This window comes from Schistocerca cancellata, chromosome 11 (genome assembly GCF_023864275.1).
Source record: "Schistocerca cancellata isolate TAMUIC-IGC-003103 chromosome 11, iqSchCanc2.1, whole genome shotgun sequence".
Lineage (NCBI taxonomy): Eukaryota > Metazoa > Arthropoda > Insecta > Orthoptera > Acrididae > Schistocerca > Schistocerca cancellata.
This window is the reverse complement of record NC_064636.1, coordinates 120708771-120730217: the sequence shown is the minus strand read 5'-3', so window position 1 is coordinate 120730217 and position 21447 is coordinate 120708771. Positions and strand designations below refer to the sequence as shown.

Genomic DNA, 21447 nt, shown 5'->3' with positions numbered 1-21447 from the left:
ACACAGGGAAGAATGTTTTGACGTGACGGACGTGACGGAGACTTCTGTTAAGTGTGAATCGACCTTTATTTATCTGTTTCAAATAGCAGTTTGTCTTTGCCTTTTCCTGTTATGAGAATCAGTATTAAATATTACTTTATATATATATCGCCTATGCAAATTAATTATTTCCTATTTTTACTTCGTTACATAAAAAAACGCAAGTGATCATTGACGCCTAGATAAACGTAAAACATGCGAACTGTATCGGTGGATGGTTACTCTCTAATGTGGCTGAAAGAGAATTAGTATCATCTTTGGAATTCCTTTTTTTTTTGTGGCTGTCTTAAAAACGTTTTTTAATTTTTTTCTGTGTGAGTCGAGATTCATAAGCGAAAATTCTGTTTACTTGAAATGAGAATGAGGGAGGTGCCTTTAATTTTTTTTGATCAAATGTTCATTTCAGTTCTATTACCTTTGTAGCAGTTTATCGTGGACTGAGAAAAGGTAAATACTCAAACCAACAACGATAGTGAATAATAATCGGAAATGCAAAGAAAAATGCTAGGTGCTTCCTGTTTGGACATGGCATAATAGATACAGCCACATTCTTACACATCTACATCTACATCTACATCTACATCCATACTCCGCAAGTCACCTGACGGTGTGTGGCGGAGGGTACCTTGAGACCTCTATCGGTTCTCCCTTCTATTCCAGTCACGTATTGTTCGTGGAAAGAAGGATTGTCGGTATGCCTCAGTGTGGGCTCTAATCCCTCTGATTTTATCCTCATGGACTCTTCGCGAGATACATGTAGGAGGGAGCAATATACTGCTTGACTCTTTGGTGAAGGTATGTTCTCGAAACTTCAACAAAAGCCCGTACCGAGCTACTGAGCGTCTCTCCTGCAGAGTCTTCCACTGGAGTTTATCTATCATCTCCGTAACGCTTTCACGATTACTAAATGATCCTGTAACGAAGCGCGGTGCTCTCCATTGGATCTTCTCTACCTCTTCTATAAACCCTATCTGGTACGGATCCCACACTGCTAAGCAGTATTCAAGCAGCGGGCGAACAAGCGTACTGTAACCTACTTCCTTTGTTTTCGGACTGCATTTCCTTAGGATTCTTCCAATGAATCTCAGTCTGGAATCTGCTTTACCGACGATCAACTTTATATGATCATTCCACTTTAAATCACTCCTAATGTGTACTCCCAGATAATTTATGGAATTAACTGCTTCCAGTTGCTGACCTGCTATATTGTAGCTAAATTATAAGGGATCTTTCTTTCTGTGTATTCGCAGCACATTACACTTGTCTACACTGAGATTCAATTGCCATTCCCTGCACCATGCGTCAATTCTCTGCAGATCCTCCTGCATTTCAGTACAATTTTCCATTGTTACAACCACTCGATATACCACAGCATCATCCGCAAAAAGCCTCAGTGAACTTCCGATGTCATCCACAAGGTCATATATGTATATTGTGAATAGCAACAGTCCTACGACACTCCCCTGCGGCACACCTGAAATCACTCTTACTTCGGAAGACTACTATCCATTGAGAATGACATGTTGCGTTCTGTTATCTAGGAACACTTCAATCTCTTAAACGACTATGGGGAACTGTATGGAACGCCTTGCGGAAGTCAAGAAACACGGCATCTACCTGTGAACCCATGTCTATGGCCCTCTGAGTCTCGTGGACGAATGGCGCGAGCTGGGTTTCACACGACCATTTTTTTCGAAACCCATGCTAATTCCTACAGAGTAGATTCCTAGTCTCCAGAAAAGTCATTATACTCGAACATAATACGTGTTCCAAAATTCTACAACTGATCGACGTTAGCGATATAGTTCTGTACATCTGTTCGACGTCCCTTCTTGAAAACGGGGATGACCTGTGCCCTTTTCCAATCCTTTGGAACGTTACGCTCTTCTAGACCTACAGTTCACCGCTGCTAGAGGGGGGCAAGTTCCTTCGCGAACTCTGTGTATAATCGAACTGGTATCCCATCAGGTCCAGCGGCCTTTCCTCTTTTGAGCTATTTTAATTGTTTCTCTATCCCTCTGTCGTCTATTTCTATATCTACCATTTTGTCATCTGTGCGACAATCTAGAGAAGGAAGGACAGTGCAGTCTTCCTCTGTGAAATAGCTTTGGAAAAAGACATTTAGTATTTCGGCCGTTAGTCTGTCATCCTCTGTCTCAGAACCATTTTGGTCACAGAGTGTCTGGACATTTTGTTTTGATCCACCTACCGCTTTGACATAAGACCATAATTTCTTAGAATTTTCTGCCAAGTCATTACGTAGAACCTTACTTTCGAATTCATCGAACGCCTCTCGCATAGCCCTCCTCACACTACAGTTCGTTTCGCGTAATTTTTGTTTGTCTGCAAGGCTTTGACTATGTTTATGTTTGCTGTGAAGTTCCCTTTGCTTCCGCAGCAGTTTTATAACTCGGCTGTTGTACCACGGTGGGTCTTTCCCATCTCTTACAATCTTGCTTGGCGCATACTCATCTAACGCATATTCTACGATGGTTTTGAACTTTGTCCACTGATCGTCAACACTATCTGTACCACAGACAAAACTTTTGTGTTAAGCCATCAAGTACTCTGAAATCTGATTTTTGTCACTTTTGCTAAACAGAAAAATCTTCCTACCTTTTTTAATATTTCTAGTTACGGCTGAAATCATCGATGCAGTAACCGCTTTATGATCGCTGATTCCCTGTTCTGCGTTAACTGTTTCAAATAGTTTGGGTCTGTTTGTCACCAGAAGGTCTAATATGTTATCAAATGGCTCTGAGCACTATGGGACTTAACATCTATGGTCATCAGTCCCCTAGAACTACTTAAACCTAACTAACCGAACGACGGCACACAACACCCAGTCATTAATATGTTATCGCCACGAGTCAGTTCCCTGTTTAACTGCTCAAGGTAGTTATCAGATAAAGCACTTCAAAAAATTTCACTGGATTCTTTGTCCCTGCCACCCGTTACGAACGTTTAAGTCTCCCAGTCTACATCCGGCAAATTAAAATCTCCACGCAGAACTATAACATGGTGGGGAAATCTACTAGAAATATTTTCTAAATTATCCTTCAGGTGCTCAGCCACAACAGCTGCTGAGCCAGGGGGCCTATAGAGACACCCAATTACCATGTCTCAGCCTGCTTTAACCGTGACTTTCACCAAAATTATTTCACATTTTGGATCTCACGGCGAGCCACGGATTTCTGAATAGAAGGGGAGCTGCTGGGAGAGAACGCACGACCTGTTACGTCAGTCCAGTGGTCAGTTCGCGAGGAACTTTATTATAGAAGCTTTTGTTGAACGACAACTTTCATACAGGACTAAACAAAACTAGTATGATGTCAACAGTATCGTGTGGTGACCCACAGTGTTGACCTTACTCTATTCAGACTGAAGCGGCAGAAATTAAGCTTGGTATTGGACCCTAAAGCCCTAAAGCAGTTGCAGCTTGCCGGGATGACGTGTTGGTGTACCGATATTGTTGCGTTCTTGTGTTGTTGGTAATCGCGCAGGTAACTTGAATGTTTGGTGGACTTTTTTCTTTGGACCCATGTTTCAATACAGAGTAAATAAATGGGGCACCAAAGCGCCGATAATATAAAACCGAATATACCGACTGCTCAGTGTGTTCTGCCTCAGCCAATCAGAGCACAGATAACGCCCTCTTATTACAAAGTTTTATAAGTAAGCAGTGCAAGAATGACGCATACAGCAGACACTGCTGCCACAAAATAACCGTTCCGGTCATCGTACTTGGCGCAGCACAAGGGAACAGACAGAAAGATTGAAGCTCAACGAATTAATTACGTAACGTACTTCCGACCTATCAACTTCTCTGTAAGAGTGAAATCAAAATAAGTATGGAAAATAGAAGCTGGAAGTGCACCTTTCTAAGTGTTTGAGGGTACGCTCTGAACCTAAGATTCGTTGGAGGCTTGACGATCGTATGGGATTTACAGATATGGAGCTGCGTAGATAATTTCTGTACTGAGCAAAAACAAAAGTAGACTGTGCAAAGCTTATTTTGCGTTAAATTGCAAAGTAGGCCCTCAGGTCTTGAAAAACGCGATTACGATCTCAGTCGCGTCGTTACTGAACAAGGCTGAGCCGGCGTACAGGCAAGCGGAGGACGGAATTGTTTATTCGGAATGCAGCATTCTGTCGCAGAAAGCGTTGCGTATTCTCGCTTCTTCGAAAAACTGCACGGAGCGCGAAGGTCACGCTTGCAGCGTTCGTTGTTGTCGGCAGTGACAGTGAGGGGAGGGGGGCAGGGGGGGGGGGAGTCGTATGACGTCAGAGCCCCGGCCCCGCCAGTTCTGTCGCTGGCGAGGTGGCGCTCAGTTGTTTTCCTGCAGCAGGGCGCCGGCGCAGTTGTGACGCAGCAGCCAGGCCTCTAGCAGCGTGCGACGCAGTCCTGCCTTTCGGCGAGAATAGCAGAGAAAGGTGAGGCGGGCAGCCGGCCTTTACTGGATTACTTGAAAGCTGCGGATGTTGTTCTGCTCGCTTTTGTGTGGTTCGTCGTATAACTCGCGACGGAGCATCGTCAAGGAAGTGCTCCTGTCTAACACGTTGTCTCACTTCAAAAAATTAGGATCGGTACATCTACATCTACATCTACATGATTACTCTGAAATTCACTAAGTGCTTGGCAGAGGGTTCATCGAACCACAATCATACTATCTCTCTACCATTCCACTCCCGAACAGCGCGTGGGAAAAACGAACACCTGAACCTTTCTGTTCGAGCTCTGATTTCTCTTATATTATTTTGATGATCATTCCTACCTATGTAGGTTGGGCTCAACAAAATATTTTCGCATTCGGAAGAGAAAGTTGGTGACTGAAATTTCGTAAATAGATCTCGCCGCGACGAAAAACGTCTTTGCTTTATTGACTTCCATCCCCACTCGCGTATCATATCTGCCACACTCTCCCCTATTACGTGATAATACAAAACGAGCTGCCCTTTTTTGCACCCTTTCGATGTCCTCCGTCAATCGCACCTGGTAAGGATCCCACACCGCGCAGCAATATTCTAAGCTGACTCTTTAGTGGATTTGTTGCAGCTTCTAAGTGTCCTGCCAATGAAACGCGACCTTTGGCTCGCCTTCCCCACAATATTATCTATGTGGTCTTTCCAACTGAAGTTGTTCGTAATTTTAACACCCAGGTACTTGAATTGACAGCCTTCAGAATTGTACTATTTATCGAGTTATCGAATTCCAACGGATTTCTTTGGGAACTCGTGTGGATCACCTCACACTTTTCGTTATTTAGCGTCAACTGCCACCTGCCACACCATACAGCAGTCTTTTCTAAATTGCTTTGCAACTGATACTGGTCTTCGGATGACCTTACTAGACGGTAAATTACAGCATCATCTGCGAACAACCTAAGAGAACTGCTCAGATTGTCACCCAGGTCATTTATACAGATCAGGAACAGCAGATGACCCAGGATGATTCTCTGGGGAACACCCGATATCAATTCAATTGCTGTCTATTACTACGAACTGCGACCTTCCTGACGGGAAAACACGAATCCAGTCGCACAACTGAGAACTAAGGGATGGCGAATAGTGTCTTAAATTAGCGTGCCGAGTGTTTAATTACTTATCACTCGTTATTTATCGCCTTGTTACATTCACTTACCAGCTGATAACTTGAGCGGAAATGACGTGGAACGAACGAACAATAGCGCCACATTCAGTCGGGCAGTGTTTCGATGTGCCACTGTCGATTCCACAAAATTTTCGTACCACAGTCATTAATTACGTCCTGATTACGTCACTGCAATGAAATAACCAATGTTCGTAGAACGCAAGTATGCAGAAACCATCAAACAGTCAGCACTTGGGACTGAGTGGGTCTTAGTGCGACGCGGCGTCTTCCGCCACTCATTCCAGCAGCCGTCGTTGTCTGTGATACTGGACCGCGTGCCCGCAACCCGAAGGCGATTGCACGTTGCCTCTCTAGTGGCTTGCAGGGCTGACAGAAATTTAATTTTCAATATTTCGCTTACTTTGGCCGACTTTGAACATCTAAAATGTTGTCCTAATGATCTCGTTCAGATGTATAATATGACATTATGGGTTTCACACAGTTAGGAATGTACCACACTACGGTCGCAGGTTCGAATCCTGCCACGGGCATGGATGTTTGTGATGTCCTTAGGTTAGTTAGGTTTAAGTAGTTCTAAGTTCTAGGGGACTGATGACCACAGATGTTAAGGCCCATAGTGCTCAGAGCAATTTGAACCAATTTTGTTTTTAATGTACCACAGTTGCAAACTTTGCGTGTCGCGAGGTAACGTAACGCACAGCGCTGAAATATGCGGACTTTATTCAGCCAGTATTTCAGAACGAAGGCACCCCAAACTCCAGACGACATTTCAAACACCTGTGATAATTTTCTATAACCTCCCCCCACCACACACACACACACACACACACACACATACACACACACACGCACACACACGTGATGTAACAGATTTTCGCTGTTAATGAACTCATCTTCGGCATCAGACGTAGCGTTTTAATTTATTAATTTATTAGTACAGACTCTATTCGCAGCACAGTTTGCAGACAGTATCCACATACCGCATAGAAAGAATCTGCAAAATTATATCGTTGTAAGACACACACACACACTCACACACACACATGCCAGGAGATATGACGCCTCAAACATTTAGCTGCGCGAAAAGCTTGCTTTTCCTTAAAAAGGAGCGCAAACTGGCGAGACTGTATTCACCCTGTTTTCAGAAAGAGGGCACTCGGCGACTTCCAACAAACGTTAAGAATAATTTCAAACCGTTCCTTACATGCTTGACGTCAGATATTAATTCACTTGTAAAGCAATCAGACGTCGGAAGTTGTTTTGTGCAGCCGGCCGGAGAGGCGGAGCGGTTATAGGCGCTACAGTCTCGAACCGCGTGACCTCTACGGTCGCAGGTTCGAAACCGGCCTCGGGCATCGGTCGCAGGTTCGAATCCTACCTCGGGCACGGATGTGTGTGATGTCCTTAGGTTAGTTAGGTTTGAGTAATTCTAAGTTCTAGGGGACTGATGGGCTCAGAAGTTATGTCCCATAGTGGTCAGAGCCATTTCAACCATTTTTTGTTTTGTGCATGGCCGTTCCAAATCCTGGAATCCACTCGCGAAGCAGAACACGTGACGTCGTGCCGACATATTTGTGGCGATGAAACGCTGTGCTCGAGTTCATTTCAGAATTTTACAGTTTTATGGAATTAAGGCTGTGGTGAACCAGCGATCTGTTAAAGATTTCGTTAGTAGACGGTGAATTCTCGAGAATTATCGTAATGTTCATGCTTCATAAAATAAAACCTTTCATATCCTCTTTTTTATCGTTCTGTGACGTCAGGTATCCTCTTTTGAGATTTGCTGATGAGGGCAAGCGATCAGACACCACACTTTTTTTTTTATACTGTGCAACGTTGCTTTGCTTTGTTTGCCTGTTCTCGTGTTAAAATATGCTTGATAAGAGCATGGTGTGTTGACAAATGTGTTTCAGGGCGCTGATGACCTCGATGTTGAGCGCCCATAAGCCCCAACACACCACCACCACCACCACCACGCATCAGAGATCCTTCAGACTCCTCCAGTTTTGCGCGGCTTGTTGTGTAGAAAAGTTGCTGCCGTCGTGCTTGCGCATTAATAGCATCCTTTGACTATGACGCTACCACTTACCAACTACTTTGCTTGAGGTTAAAATGACACGATTAAAGAGCAGTGTAAATTTTTATGTGCAGCCCATAACGACGGTACAATTAAAATTGTCGTTTCCAGTGCAATAGCGGCAAGAACAGGGGTAGATTTCCCTGTTATTACTTTTCGTGAAGGGATTGAATCACGTCAGAATTAAAACATTTGTGCACATATTTGCTACGTATGTTTGACAGAAATGTATAGCAAATTTTCTCTTAGACCTTAGTATTATATAAGGCTTATCCGTTGTTGACGGTAAGACACTGTTTCGGAAACATGGACAGCCTCTGACATTACATTTCCTGACACTGCAGCAAGACAAAAAGCACTAAAAATGCCCCGTTTTGAAGAGTTCAGAAATGTCGTGTAAAAGCTAAACTGCACATAGTCGTTATAAGCAAGTGTCAGTATCAGAAGTATGAAGTACGAAATTTTAGCTTCGCAAACAGGTAGATCAACACATCCACTGTCCAGTTTGCTCCCCGCATCCAAGGGTGGCAATATTCACAACATGGCACCTCTACTTCAGCAAAAGCACCTTCCTGCACGTTCTGTGCTTAAAACGTGCCTGGCGCTGTGTAGAGCTGCCTCCATCCCCGGCGTTAAGCAGTTACGGAGTACTCAGGAGGCAAGGGCCACACTCTCGATATTTGATGTATTTAAGTGAATCGTTTTACGAAAGATCTGGAATATGGCAGATAGAATCGCAAACACGTTCTCCACAGTTCTTCGGCAACGGGACAGGCGATAATTGGAAATGATCCTCTCACGATTTAGTACCCTCAGACTACAGAGCTGGATAAAGTCCCGCCTTACGGCGAAGGCTTCATCTCCTACGAAAACATACGGCAGCTTGTGACCTGTAACACAAGATTCACACGGTACTTTTAACTTGCTTTACTTCAGATTGTCGTAAAATATTGTGTTTTCAATGACGCCACCATCAGATATCCGGTCGTTGCTTCCAAAGACTACCATTAAAAACTCGTAATTTGCGTTTACCATCACAAGCAACACCATGCTACGGTAGGCCCTGTAGTTCGGGAGGAGGATTAATGTGCATGTGTTTGCCATCTTGAGACCTTGGAAACTGAAACATAGGAAGGAAAAACACAGCTACAGAGGCCCGCAAGCCTTGAATAATTAGATATCCAGTTTTTCTTTTTTTTTAATTTACAACTTTCCTTCATGCACTCATTTCTCAAAGCACTGCAAAACGCGCCGCAAGTTTCTGGCAGAATTTTCGAAAGGCTTGGTTGTGAAATAGCTACGATATACTGCAGATGACGGTATGTACCGCCAATAACTAAGTATCCTAATCTTGCAGCTGATTTCTCACGCTGTGCCGGAGTTCTTTTTTTCCTTTTTTTATTTTATTTATTGAGTTTCGATTCCCCCTGAAGGGGCTGGCTTGCAGCATCTTAGTACGCCGCTCTTCAGCCAACAGAATTTGTTTTAAAAAGACGAAGATAGTTAATAATAAAAGCAGGCGATAAAATCGGTGACTTAAATAGTAAAATGGCGGAAAATCGTGGAACATAAACCATAAAACAGAGGGCAGATGATGCTAATAAGCAGACAGGTAAAATAATAGACAGACAACTAAAAAACACCGCGACCTTCTGGTTTCTGTTCGCAAGAGATACAAAATTCACCCCCAGCCACAGCATGTTTTCTGTTCGCAACACTTTGGAAAGAGAAACAACATTGAACATTCACTTGAACACTGCACTAAAAATTTGGCACAAATATGACATATCACAGCCGAGGGCAGAATGAGGAACCTGGACAGATGATGGGAAAGGAAAGGGGGGGAAGGAGAGAAAAAAACAAAGTGGGGGAGGGAGGAAGGAGCTGATGGAGGACGAGAACCCATAACAGAGGGGGCAGGTGCTGGGCAGACGTGACATGGGAAAGGCAGAGGAGGGGTATACGGAAGGATTCGGGGGGTGGGGGAGAGGGGAGGCATAGAGAGGTTAGGTGGGGAGAAAACAGGATGGAAGGGAGGGAAGAGGGAGCCTGGGAAAAGGACAGAGGAAAGGAGCAGGGTGAGAATCAGAGTCGGTAGGAGGGATAAATGGAGGGAGAGAGGACATCATCCGGGAGGGGGAGTTGATGGAAGCCACCTTGAGATGAAGGGTGTAGAGGTGGAGGGTAGGGGGGACACAACAGTGAAGGCATGGCAGGGGGCGGGGACAGGAGAGGAGAGGAGCAACCAGGGGGTGAGGGGAATCAAGGCGGTGGGAGGTGTAGAGGATGCAGATATGTTCGAGGAATAGGAGCAGATGGGGGAAAGGAATGAGGTCGTAGAGAATCCGCGTGGTAATGGGAGGCATATACGGAAGGCGAGGCGGAGTACATGGCGCTCGAGGATCTGGAGGGACTTACAGAATTTGAGGATGGGGAGGGGGGGGGGGGTCAGATATCCAGACGGGACTGGATTAACAGAGGATGTGCCACAGATCTTCTCATCTGTGTCATCCTGTCTTTGTAGTACGAAAGGAAAGCAAGTGTTGGTGTGTTTCTTCATCTATTCCTAGGTAATTGTCGAAATCACCACACTCTAAAACTGGGAACAGTTTTAAGTGAGACAGTGTCCTCTGTTCTTTGGAGCCATTTCTTCATCGAAAACTTTGGTCTCCCTCTCCCCTTTTTCCTCAAGCAGCCATATAGTTTCACAACGGAAAGTGCACACAAAAACAGGAAAATGACGTCATCGTCCGCTGTGTCCCGCTCCACACAGCAGACTGACGTCTGTGCGGGGACAGCTGCGGTCGAACAGTTTTGCTACCGAGAAACCGCACATTTTCTCCAGGGAGAAAATGTCCCGTGTAACATCGATTGGTACAAACAATTTACCAGCGTGGGGGATGGGCGTTTTCCCTCCGCATCAAAATGCGCCCACTCCCGCCTACGCCCTGACAGCTTCCCCTGCCGACAAACCGCTCATGGTGTCCCGTGGTAAAGAGTCGTGTCGCACAGCAGCTACGGGCAAACGGCGGAGCGTGCTGCGTGCTGGGCAGGAAGGGACACCCGCTCTACGCCGCAGCTGCCGCTCTGTGAGGAGGACGGCAGTCTCTGCCCGGCACAGGCAGCTCCACGGTGTGAGCCACTGAAGGTGCGGCTGCGGACGCGGATCCCGCCGCCCCGCCGGCAGTGAGGGGGGGGGGGGGGCGCCGCCACAGGGGGGCGGGTGACGTACTCGCTTGAAAAGGTGCCAGGTTCTTAAGCGAAGCGAACGCAGGCTTCCTAGGCGGACTGCGCTGGTGAAATCAATTCGGGAAAAGACCCAAAGCGATATTCCCGTGTCACGACAGGATGGCGAGCAGGAATATTACGGGATCAGTGCAAAGTACATGTTTCTCCGACGCTCGCCACTGACTAAACGCGTTAATACTTTGTCAAAATTTTTGATAAATATATTCCGTTAGGAAAACATTATCTCATCTCTTCTTCATCAGCGCTCACATACACTACTCGCCATTAAAGTTGCTACACCATGAAGAAAATGATAAATGGGTATTCATTGGACAAGTATATTATACTAGAACAGACATGTGATTACATTTTCAAGCAATTTCGGTGCATAGGTCCTGAGAAATCAGTAACCAGAACAACCAACTCTGGCCGTAACAACGGCCTTGATACGCCTGGGCATTGAGTCAAACAGAGCTTGGATGGCGTCTACAGGTACAACTGCCCATGCAGCTTCAATAAGATACCACAGTTCATCAAGAGTAGTGACTGGCGTATTGTGACGAGCCAGTTACTCGGCCACCATTGACCAGACGTTTTCAAATGGTGAGAGATCTGGAGAATGTGCTGACCACGGCAGCAGTCGATCATTTTCTGTATCCTGAAAGGACCGTACACGACCTCCAACATGCGGTCGTGCATTATCCTGCTGAAATGTACGGTTTCTCAGGAATCGAATGAAGGGTAGAGCCACGGGCCGTAACACATGTGAAATGTAACGTGCACTGTTCAAAGTGCTGTCAATGGCACCCCATACCATCACTCCGGGCGATACGCAGTATGGCAATGACGAATACACGCTTCCAATGTGCGTTCACCGCGATGTCGCCAAACACGGATGCGACCATCATGATACTATAAACAGAACCTGGATTCATCAGAAAAAATGACGTTTGGCCATTGGTGCACCCAGGTCCGTCGTTGCGTACACCATTGCAGGCGCTCCTCTCTGTGATGCAGTATCAAGGGTAACCGCAGCCGTGGTCTCCGAGATGATTGTCCGTGCTGCTGCAAACGTCGTCAAACTGTTCGTGCCGAAGGTTGTTGTCTTGCAAACGTCCCCATCTGTTGACTCAGGGATCGAGACGTGGCTGCACGATCCGTTACAGCCGTGCAGATAAGATGCCTGTCATCTCGACTGCTAGTGCTACGAGGCCGTTGGGATCCAGCACGGAGCTCCGTATTACCCTCCTGAACCCAACGACTCCATATTCTGCTAACAGTCATTGGATCTCGACCAACGCGAGCAGCAATGTCGCGATACGATAAACCGCAATCGCGATAGGCTACAATTCGACCTTTATCAAAGTCGGAAACGCGATGATACGATTTTCTCCTCCTTACACGAGGCATCACAACAACGTTTCACCAGACAACGCCGGTCAACTGCTGTTTGTGTATGAGAAATCGGATGGAAACTTTCCTCATATCAGCACGTTGTAGGTGTCGCCACCGGCGCCAACCTTGTGTGAATACTCTGAAAAGCTAATCATTTGCATATCACAGCATCCTCGCCCTGTCGGTTGAATTTCGCGTCTGTAGCACGTCATCTTCGTGGTGTAGCAATTTTAATGGCCAGTTGTGTAGAAGCAGCTTACCTTCTGGAGTTTGGGTCTAAGAATGTTGTTACTGGCCGCTCTACACGTGGTACACCTTTGGTCGTACAGGGCGGCGTGAGACCTGTCGCTGACACATAAGGAATTGTTTCTACAGCTGGAAGCAGGGTCACGTCGTATTCCCAGTCCAGACTAAATACACTGGAAGCTGCCGACGCAGACTACTGCATGTCGACGGGCATATTTGTCTGTACGACATGCAGGCCGTCTTGTTCTCTGGAGTATATTAACTTAGTTCACAAAAACTGAAATGTCTTCGTAGCTTAGTCCACAAAAAATTTGATACCTGTTTTCGGTACAGATATGCAGACATCACTTTAGAGAAACACAAGCACAGTCGAATTTCAGAATTATCGATATCTGCTGTGTTTTATCGATAACGATGTCGTTTTCAGGTTGTGTAAGTGACATCAGAAGGCAGAAATGTGTACGACACTCTTCTGCTAACGTCATTCACGAGGGCCGTTTGCTGCTGAGCAAGGTAAAGAAGAGTGCGGTCACAAGGGAGGACACTTTGGAGGAATAGTTTTCTCAGAGCATGTGGCTTTTCCAGCATTGTTCACAAATATTTCATCATATAATCCGTTTTCCGTCTGACCACTACATGAATCAACAAGTAACGAGAAATCATTTTCCTTAACGTATGGTTTCATTACAGATTGCAAATGTTGTATCTACAGCTCTGTCGCAAATTTTCCTGATTTTGAGCAGCTGACGACCTCATATCCGTATCCTGACTATAAACGTTCAATTTCGTTAGCAACCCTAGGTCCGATTTTATTTCCGACCTCCTGCATACACAAGAACACGCGTGGTAGCAATTCACCGGCGAATGTCAAAGCATATTGCGCTGTATACCAATATGTAGCTTTCGCCAAATTTCTCTTTTCAACCAAAAATGTTTTTAATCAGCGAAACGCCAGTGACCGATGGTGCGTTGATTCGTAACTGCAACCCATCTGATCGGTATTAACAACAAGGTTTGGACTGTAACCGACCATTATCAGCACTGATTTTTTTCTGAATCGTTCTGAAGCTGCTATAGTTTCTTCAAGTGTTGCTACGTCATTTGCACTAACGAATTTGTTCACTTTTCTCTGACGTGTTCCGTGCTTTATTGTAAAATTCTCTTCCCACTTCCCACGAATGAAAAAGTTTTCTGGTAGGTATTGAACTACGATAACCTTGCCCATTGTTGCAGTGTGCGCATTGTCACTTGTTCGTGGGACGTCCGAGCGCCCTTAAATTTTCCAAATGTTTCAGTATCAACTGGACGCAGCTTATAAAATTTAGTTCCTCGTTGTTTGACATCCTGTTTCAGTTTCCTCAAGTGTCAAAAAAAAAAAAAATGGTTCAATTGACTCTGATCACTATGGGACTAAACATCTATGGTCATCAGTCCCCTAGAACTTAGGACTACATAAACCTAACTAACCTAAGGACATCACACAACACCCAGTCAGCACGAGGCAGAGAAAATCCTCGACCTCGCCGGGAATCGAACCCGGGAACCCGGGCGCGCGAAGCGAGAACGCTACCGCACGACCACGAGCTGCGGACTCATCAAGTGTCCTTTCCTGCGAAAACAAGAGAATCGCCTTGTTGAGCACTTTTCAATGAGCGCTGGTATGAACTTCAGCGAAGGCAACTGCCTATGCTTGATATTTTAATGGAATGTATGTCGATGAATGTGCCTGAAAATAGAACGAGTTAAAACACTTGTCAACGTCAACATCGTCGACAGTACACCGCAAAGAATAAATTTTTCGTGTTAACATTGGACGAGGAAATCCGAACATTAACAGACAGTAAAAATGAAAAGGCTTACCTCATCATACAAGCCCTCCTAAGCCGGCCGGAGTGGCCGTGCGGTTCTAGGCGCTACAGTCTGGTGCCGAGCGACCGCTACGGTCGCAGGTTCGAATCCTGCATCGGGCATGGATGTGTGTGATGTCCTTAGGTTCGTTAGGTTTAATTAGTTCTAAGTTCTAAGCGACTGATGACCTCAGAAGTTAAGTAGCATAGTGCTCAGAGCCATTTTGAACCAAGCCCTCCTAATCAGTCTCGCTGCTTAAAATGTCACCTTCCTGGACAACAGCACTCCTGTTCACGATCCGGATCGTTCCCTCTGCGGTTCGTTCGCCCATCGCCATAGTTTGGATTTATTTATAAAATCGCGGACATTTTCAGAAAGTACAGATCTGTCCATGTAGACAGACAATACATAGCGTAATGCAGTCGCGGAAGTTCCCATTTGTTCATCAAATTCCTCCGTTCTTTCGTCATGACATTTGCCGGTTGATGAATTTGCGGCATTTTAAATGTCGCACACTCACAAAACAAACGCAAGAGGAAAACGCAAAACAAAACAGAAAACAAGAGAAAAACTGATTTGTGATTGGTAATTGCAAATCCACCAGTGATTTTGTGCCCAATGAGAAGAAATGTGAAAGTTAATACAATGGTAAAAGGACTTGGTGAAGGATTAGAAAATTTAAAACATTAAGTTTGAAGGTAATAACTGCAGAAAAATAAAAACTAAAATCACTGGAACGTCACAGGTTTCTAATTCTCCACTTTCAGATTGCCAGTCTAGCACGCTATCCATACACTATGATAGCAGTCAAAAAAGCATGTATTAATTGAGTACTGCAGAGAAACGGGCTAAATTGTTTTTCAGCTTTTACTCGCAAACGAGGGCGGACGAGAGAGCATGGCCTGAGGGTGTGATACCTGGGTTCCTAACCTACACCAACACATACGTGGTTGCAAAATATCGGTTGCACCTGGGGAACCTTTTATAATATAAAAAAATATTGGAATAAATGATAGTAACTGTTGAAATGCGTGGCGTTTTAAAATGTATTGAATTAATGAGATTAATTCTTCGGCATGCATGACAAGCACAATAAGCTGAGCTATGGCTGGAAATAAGTTCGTATTAGTTCATATTATTTTGCAGGGGGAGGTAGTTTCTTCCTCCGCTGTAGGTTTGTGCTTAACCTTCTTTGTAATGCTACGTTTGGTCGCCGTGTTCACCTTCGAAGTCTTGACCGTGTTCCCATTGAGCTTGTCAGATCTTCGTAATTTTCCAAAGTACACAGGTGGGCTTCAGTTCTTGTAATTATCGTACTATTTCAAGTAACAACTCACAAGACCTTTCTGTTAATAATACATACTGCTCACTTATTGATAACGACCCCAAATGGCGGTCTACAATTACTCGCTAAAAATGGCGTGCATCTCACTCGTTCACTAGCTGAGCGCGAATCCTTCCTTCCTCCTACTGGTGTAAGAAAAACTCCTCTGTTTTTTAACAACTGAAAATCAAAAATACCTGACGGTACGCGTAGCCTCATTGATGGGCTACCGCTTCATCTTCTCTCCTTGCCTTTAAAGGAGACGAAAACATAAAAGAAATGCAAAAGGTTTATCATACTCTCCTTGTTACTATCGGTGCTTTCTGCTAAGTTGCTAGACAGAATCTGACCACAGAGCTCTCCTTACGCTAATTTAATTCTGCTGTGGGGTTCTGGCCTCGGGCTCAGTTTTGCAGTGGAGCTGTGTTTGCTTACTGACGCTGCTGTGGAACGACGGCGGGTCTTCGACCTCCCCCCCCCCCCCCCCCCCCCCTACTCTGCCGGGCACACACCTTTCTGAAGCCTGTCGCACAGGACTCTCCAACTTTGTCCACCGGTGTTCAACACAGCCAGTGGTGGAGATGACGAAATTGTCACTCTGACCGCTCAGGTAAACGGAAATCCTCGTCGATCTTTCTGTACCAAAGTACGGACACCAGATACATCTATGAAGTAAACGTGGGACTGACACTGTGCGTCCAGATGTTTTCCGATCTGCGCCGTAATGCGTGGGCGGGTGCCCAGCCGGTAAGGGCTGAGGGCGCAGCCCGAAACCTCGCTGAGGGCTCAGACGTCCAATGCGCGTGGAAGGTCGGGCGTAGTTTTAGCGTCCTCTTGATGGACGCCGCCGTAGACACGTCATCTGCATCTGCATCTGCAAGCCGCCAGGCCGTGTGTCGCGGAGCGTACTTCTGGTGCACCATCTGACCTGCCCCCCCCCCCCCCCCCCCTGGTAAGACTCTGTATTGGCTACAATATCTCGTCGTGCTCATTTCCCTGCAAGCTTGAAAGTTTTGAGGAGACGCGTTGGCGCTGCGAAACAGCTGTTTGTCGGCGGAAGCGCGCGTCCGCTAGGTGCAGGCAGCTGACCACGGCCATGGGTCCTATTCTGTGTCGTTCATACCGATCGGTGTAGTAGGTCAGTGTCGGTAGTGACGTCATTTTCACTTCTTTATCGAAACATCCAATTCAGTAAGCTTCTGGGATGTTACCAAACGGTCCTCCCATCGATTTTACGACAAACGTACCGAGAGGTTTTGGATTTCGGCGTGGCCCTGTCGACTGGTGAGCTGTGGTTTATGTACACCTATAATTTGTTATTTTAAACATATTTAGCGGTTTTGGCTTTGGATTTAGTGATTGTGTTACTAAAGAATCACCAGAGGACGCATCCAGTTGGAAAGTGAGTTCATAATAGACTATTTTCCCTTGGTAGAAATATGGTTAGGTAATGTTGTTACTGTGAATGATTACATCCATAAAACTTTCTCGGTCAATATTCTCTCAAAATAAGTGTTATTTTTATGCAAATAAGAGTTTAAAGATCATTAAATATCAAGACATAGGCTCTGCTTACGTATATTACATGAGTGTGAACTGACGTTAGTTGAGGCTTTGTGTACATTTTTCCACAAATGGTTTAGTTAGTAATTATTATTATTATGATAAGCAACTATGTGAAGCCTGATATTGGAAACCTTCCAAACTATCACGCATTTATGACTTGCGCAGCATCCTTTGGCAACGAAATCAGCATACGTTCGTCTGCAGAATAATACGAGAATTGAGCGTTCTGTATCTGTTGATTGACGTAGCTAACTGATTAGCGAGCGGAAATGTCATACGAAAGGATACGGGTTCGTGCACGGGTGAGTAAAAAAAAATTTTTTTCCTCTTCATATATGCAACGCGTTCTGAGACGTTGTTATTCGTGTAAGTTAAGATTTTTCTGCAATATTTCTTATTACTTACATGTAAGAGCGCACTTCCTCAGTAATGATTTCGTGATATCTGGGTGTTTTAAAAGACGAAATATGAAATTCCTGGAGATGAAACTGCTGTCAGTGAAACAACCGAGAGTGACCTTTATATTTTTCCTTGTCAGAAATATGTCACCATTTTTCTGAATATGTAGTGATTTCCGAGTTGCGGTTAGACAGGAATCTAAGAGCACAACTTAAATTATTGGGAGTGTAACTAGCATCAGTCATATTCATAATCTTGCTTGTCACAACTGTTTATCTGCGATCGAATCCTCAACAACAGTAGACAGAGATGAAAGGTCTCCGCCGTAATATTTTTAGACTGTAGCACCATATCGAAACATTTTCATTCATGACATGCATGTTATAAACGCCGACGAACTGCAGGAGCTCTCGAAAATGCGTTTTTTCAGTTTTGTTCTTAAGACCCAAATCGTTGACGTATCGTAAAGGGAAGTGGGTTAAAAAATCAATTGGATCTCTAGGAGCGAGTTATAACCACATTCTGTTGACCTTCTTATTCTTTGAAACTCTCAGAATCCATGTTTCGGATTTTTTTATAGATGTATTAGTACAATGTGGTTCTACATACTATTCCGGACTCATTTTCCGAAACATAAAATCCAAAACACGATGTCAGTGTGAATGATAATAAGATGACATAATGCGGCATTTACCAAATGTGGAGAATACAGTCAAATACACTATCGTTGTTATGCATGCATGGAAACATCTGGTCAGAGAAACTGTAAAAATTTGTATGCGTTTCAGCTGAGAACCATGGAAATGGATATAGTGCGCCTGATACTGTTAAGGAGGAGGCAAGAGCGATGAAGGCGGGCACGTCAGCTCGATGGAATGCGGCGTCATGCGTTATGGCAACGTAAACGCAGTTTTCGGTACTTGGAAGAACAGCGCGCCTATGTCGCCTGCTAGCCGCTTTGTGTTCGCGGCGCTGTGCGCGCTGCAGTGCGCATGTGCGGGTCGGCGGCCGCCTTCTTTTGATTGGCTTGCGCGACGAGAACCGGCAACAGCTCTTCGGTTCTCTAGATCCGAAAGGTATCGATACCGAAATGCATACTGAATAATGCACGGGCTCTAACTCGAATACTAGACCGTTCGGTGCTCTTGAGTACCGAAGCGATCGGCACAATGAAGGAAAGATACAGTTCAGGGTCAGCGGATGACGTCAGGCAGGCCGGCTGGTGCACACGGACTGAAGATGTCGAAACGGCTTGACAGGAGAGGGGGGGTGGGGGGTTGCGCAGCAGCGAGACTGACGTGACGGCGAACCGAAGAATGTCTTTGGTGAATAAAGTACCCACCACCACACTCCGCAGAGTCGTCTGACGTTTGCAGATGTAGGTGGTTACTTAATTTTACTACATACCTCGTCACGATTATGAATTTTGTGGTGCTCGATGTTTAGATTTGACTGGTATACGAGGCATGTGTAGGAAAAGAGCAGAGTAAGTATTACAATTATGCAGATAAGGGTATACAGGTACATTCTTGACGGTGCATTTTGTGTGGTTGATATCGTTTGAAAGCGATCTTTCACGCCGTTACGGAAAACATTGGGGCATAAAAAATGTGTACGCCACAACACAAATTGTATGAATTTTTCGTTCCGGTATAGATTTAGAAAATTTTGGAAATTTTTGGTAAGGACTATGGGACCAATCTGCTGAGGTCATCGGTCCCTAGACTTACGCGCTACCTAATCTAACTTACACTAAAGGACAAAGCACACATCCATGCTCCATGCCCAAGGGAGGACTCGAACGTCCGACGGGTGCCGGGCGGGCGAGGGGGGGGGAGGGGGGGGGGGGAGCCGCAAGAACCATATTGATTTTGTAAAAGTTGTTTGTCGATTGGCGGTCAGACTCCTCTTTCCTGTTCCACGCCCCTGTAGTGCGTTTGTCTCGTCAGTGAGTTCACGACACTCTCATAGGAGTCCATCTACTCCTACCCATTCCTGAGGAAAGGGCGCAGTAACAGTCGGACACACACACACACACACACACACACACACACACACCGCGGCGATGGAGATGAGCTGAAGAGATGGGAGCGGCACCAACACCCAGACGCAGAGAGAAGCAAATTACCGACTCAGCCGCGAATCGAACCTGGGACGCTAGCCACGGACTGCGGACTCTGGTGCACACAACGTGACTGTGAGTCCCTGTAGGGCACGCTGTGGCGCGCGCTGCGTGGGGTTCATCTCGGCTCTTCTCTGCTACACGTAGGCAGTGTTTCGAAATTCTTACGTTCATTGCCGCTATAACAATGTCGTATTTTGGAAGTATGTCGGCTGAGGGGGGAGGGTGAAGACGTTGTACAAAACAGTGCGTCAACTTACATAGACACGTAACAACAAAACGCTTATCCTGCCACTCAACATGCGTATGTGGTCGGGAATCTTTCGTGCATAATAACAAACGATAAAATAAGAAATAAAATCTGTGTAGCCAACGTCGAATTTTATTCCCAAAATGGAAGTGTTTCCAAGTCCATAAAAATTCTGTTCGTGTCGTCTCCGACTGAAATACATCCATGCCCTGCCGCTCCTTCTGGGCTGACGCGATTCACACCGTCTGAGATATCCCGTCACCACAACACTGCAGCTACGTTTTGCAGATCATTGATCCGTCACTTCCTGAACGTTCTCTTTACTAATGCTTGAAAGATAACTCATCTGCTCCAGATGTCACACGTGCTTCGCGTACGGTTCTTTACTCCAGTCATAGAACTGTGTTAGGTTACCCAAAATATACGCAGAATGAAAGAATATGTATCCAGCTGCGGCTTTCGCTAAATTATATCGGACAGATTAATGAATTTCCCGGCTACTCAAGTTATAACGGAACTGCACTCCGTTTAGTTACGATTTTTAAAGGACACGTGTGCCTAATTTTCTCTGTTATTTGGGGAAAATGTGCTCCGAAGATTAATGAAAATACCCAAAACTTGCATTTTTTCATTTATTGGCTCATGCTTTATTTAAGGCTTTATTGTTTATGTCCCCATGCACTTAAAACCGAATTGTTACTGTACGAGTACTTTTACATGGTGATGATCGAACGAAATATAAAAATAAGAAATAGTCAGTGGAACATGGAGTAAATAAACTGGATCTGCTATAGTGTTAGATTGAAAATAACTTAAGAACGGTCGCCATCTCAATTTGTGAGCAAAAATTAGTGTATCATTAATAATTATTAATCTCTGCTTAAAATGCAATGTCCTGAAAGTCTGACCCACCATCGCGCAGCCCAGCCCGATAAGGGGAGGAACTCGAAATCTGCACGAGGTGTGGATCTTGTACTGTACGCGTTGTGTAACAAGGCATTGCCAGAAATTTCAGTCCGAAGGGGGTGAAACGGGGATGAATGTTTTTTTCTTTTCTTAAATGCCGCTATTAAGCAAATTTTGAACGTAGAAATGCGAAAACTGGAATCAGGTTTCTTTCAGAAGATGAAAAATGAAAACTTGTTTCAGTGTTTCTGAAGATTCAGCCCGAAGGGAGTCGAATAGGGCATGAAAATTTTTAAGAAAATATTTTGTTACATTAAAAATGTTATAAAGCCCAATTTATGAAAATTGTTGTTTTACTCCTCTGCTAGATGTAAAGAAATATTTGTTAGAGGATGAAAATTGCTGTGGAAATATCTCCACCATTACGCAAATGGGG

General features: G+C 45.0%; 1 protein-coding gene across 1 annotated transcript in view; it reads left to right on the top strand.

Annotated features, from left to right (window-relative positions):
• The first annotated feature begins 4379 nt into the window (after positions 1-4379).
• The window catches only part of LOC126108891 (ankyrin repeat and protein kinase domain-containing protein 1-like), a 107657-nt gene continuing 90589 nt past the window's right edge, over positions 4380-21447 (top strand). Inside the window, exon 1 of the mRNA XM_049914257.1 lies at positions 4380-4473. The gene's annotated coding sequence lies outside the window, so the exon portion shown is untranslated. The remainder of the gene's footprint in view (positions 4474-21447) is intronic.